Below are 3,495 nucleotides of genomic sequence, written 5' to 3' on the forward strand. Positions count from 1 at the left end.
CCGGATCCCTGAAATGCGTTTTCACAATAGATTTCCCCCACACAAATGCAATGTAATGTCTTTCACTAAAGACTTCAGTACGCGAAATCCACAGAGATGCAACCACATTGTGGCTTTGTTTGTCTAACCATGTTTTGTTAGGAAGGTCTAGTGTTAGTGTTTTCTCTGCTTTTTTTTCGCCTTTATATTTTCTGCTTTTTTCACTTTCACCAGAAATACTGTAGCCGCAGTTCAGTTTGTGGGTTTGCAGCACATGGTTTTGCAGCCTACTGCAGTGCTCAGGGAGATGAGCTTTAAGTCCTGTAAATAGATTCCATGGCTTTGCACAGCAACACACACAATAAGGGAATAAAATACGGGAATGACATGTGAAAATGACAACTAAACCAAAACATGGCATGTTTTTAACACTTTATGGAAATCTAGCCTACAAATGTATTTGAGGGATCCGTTGTAAATCAAGCACTTTGGTAACACAGGATTACGCTCTCACTGACACGTGCTTATATACTTTTATACACACACGCACGCACACTCACACACAAGCACACACATGCCCATACACAAACACACCCACCCACACACACACACAAACACACACACACATTAACAAACACCTGCACATGCACACACACACACACATACACACACACACACACCTACCTGTACCCAAGGCTTTACCCCATATCCTAAACTCCTAACAGTCTGTATCGTAGCAACATTTTCCAGTTAGGTATACACTCTCTCTTTCTCTCTCTCTCTGTTTCTCTCTCTCTCTCTCCCCTCTCACTCTCTCTCTCTCTCTCTCTCTCTCTCTCTCTCTCTCTCTCTCTCTCTCTCCCACACACCCACACACATGCACACACGCACACACGCACTCACACACACACACACACACACACACACACACACACACACACACACACACACACACACACACACACACACACACACACACACACACACACACACACACACAGACCCTAGCCATATATTCCCACACAAGTCATGCAAGGCAGCAGCCTACAGTACACACCTATTTATTTTCATACCGAAAAAAATAAAACAAATAATAAGTATAGAACTACACTAAAGACAAGATTAATACTAATGTGTTAAGATGTTCAGCTTTAACATTACGATTTGTGACATTGGTGTGTTTGTGAAGAATACGTTCAGTGTATATAACCAAATTTGTTTTGTTTTTTTAAATGTTATGATTGTTTGTTGTTTGTTATTTGTAATGTTTTCTTTTTGCCATGCGAGGGGGTATGATCCTCACCAAAGCCAGATTACCTCATGAGTGTCCAACATGACATGAACGCAGACAGTGTCTTTCTGATTCGTCTTTTTTCCATCAGTGTCTTTGGGGGCATACATAGTCAACGCAAGCTAACAGGACTGGACTGGGACCATAAAGAGGCCCGGGCATTTTTGCCATAGACCAACCACCTCACCCCCAGCCCCATATTGCAATGAGCCCAGTCCACTGTATATTCAGGATGCACCGGTGGGCTACTCCATCGAAATTGTGGGTCGATCTGTAAGGGAGAATATGAAACAAACAAACAGACAAAACAAAAGCATTGGCCCCTGAGGACTGTCGGTCCACCAGTCCAGCCCTGCGAGCTAACATGCGCTAAACTGCACTGTTTATGTTACGTTATATGTTATGTTACTGTGTCCTCCACAGTGATGACGCATGTATCACCTCCAACGAGGATGCATGTAACGTGCGTCAAGTAGCCTATAATAAGTTGAGAGGGTACGTTTTGTTATGGATCAATGAGGATAGATAATGTAGCCTTACGGGCACGTCCATGTTAGGTTGCGTTGACTATCTGAGCCTCCTTTCTGCTTTTTCTTTTCATCCCTTTTTCTTTTCTGTCTATCCTTCCAAAGCCAAATCCTTTCCGTGTGCACTCTACCCTGCATGCGTCTTCTGATAGCCCTCCTAACTGCCACTCACTCACTCACTCAAATTTTGTAAGTTTGTTAGACTTTTAACCAGGAAGTCCAGTTTGTTAAACCTTCAAAGCGGCAATCAAGTTTGTTGGACTTTCAAAGATACAACAGTTTGTCAGATCTTAAGAGAGGATATCGGGTTTGGACAGACTCGACCTACAAACTCCACCTAGATCAGCTGATCAACTACATATTCAACAATTCTGCAAGATTTCTGGCCATTGCAGATATTGGATAGTTCTCTGTGGCCTCTCTGTTGTTTGATGTTACCATGGCAACAGTGAGTTCCACACTTAAAAGTGAAGATTCTAGATTCTGTAATAAATTCCAGAATCTTGTGTCCAGAATCAGGTGTCCTTCGTCACCAGTGTTGAGGAATAATGATGACTGCGGTTTCATGATTTCCATACATCATACACAGATGCCAATACACTGATCAGATGACTTTTCACGGGAGGTCTTAAATTTGCTGAGGAGGTTTGTAAGGCAAAGTGTGTCTGTGTGTGTCTGTCTGTATGTCTGCGCGTGCATGATTTACCCAACCACTCCAAACCTCTGGTGATGTTTTTGTGCACTTATCCACTGCCAGTGTGGCTGCAGCTGATGAGAGAGAGAGAGAGAGAGAGAGAGAGAGAGAGAGAGAGAGAGAGAGAGAGAGAGAGAGAGAGAGAGAGAGAGAGGGAGAGAGAGAGAGAGAGTGTGTGTGTGTGTGTGTGTGTGTGTGTGTGTGTGTGTGTGTGTGTGTGTGTGTGTGTGTGTGTGTGTGTGTGTGTGTGTGTGTGTGTGTGTGTGTGTGTGTGTGTGTGTGTGTAAAGTATTAGTAAAGAGCCTAACGCTTCACTTCAGTCTGTCAGCCCAGTTATAGCCCTGTTATAGCAAGTCGGTCTGTTGTCTTAGACCAGGGGCGGGGAACCTATGTATCGAGGGCCATTTACAGCCCTTGAGGCCGTCTTATCCAGGCCCCAGATATAAGTTTAATGTAATGCAGTTTCACATGGAATATGACATGTTTTGTAACATAATTAACATAATATAATAATTATGAATTAAGTTATGTTTTCAGGGTACTTAGGGAAGGTGGGGTCTGTTGACGGTGGCCGCCTTCAATATAGGCCTAAAGTGCAGGGGGAAATCCTGGTTTGTGTTCGTAGTTGGAGGACTTAATAAAATTTGAAGTGACCCTCGAATGAAAATGTTTCCCCACCCCTGTCATAGACAGAGAGTAGAAAATGAGAAAAGAGGGCATCAGCTTTAACACAAGGGCCCTGTCTCCTGTTCCCATAGACACCATTCAGTGTCCCAGTAGACACCCCAGTCCTAGTCACATAGCAAATATGACCAAAATGGGTAATGCAATCATGATCAATGAGGTTAAAGATGCATTTTGTGACAATCACTGACAACACCATTACATGAGATTTAGAGAAAACATGTTCACGGTGCCATGCCTTGTTAATTATAATGTTACAATATTTAGATATGACGTGATCATGATTGTTATAATATCATGATGTATTATTGTGTCAAGTC

This window comes from Engraulis encrasicolus, chromosome 20 (assembly GCF_034702125.1).
Source record: "Engraulis encrasicolus isolate BLACKSEA-1 chromosome 20, IST_EnEncr_1.0, whole genome shotgun sequence".
Taxonomy (NCBI): domain Eukaryota; kingdom Metazoa; phylum Chordata; class Actinopteri; order Clupeiformes; family Engraulidae; genus Engraulis; species Engraulis encrasicolus.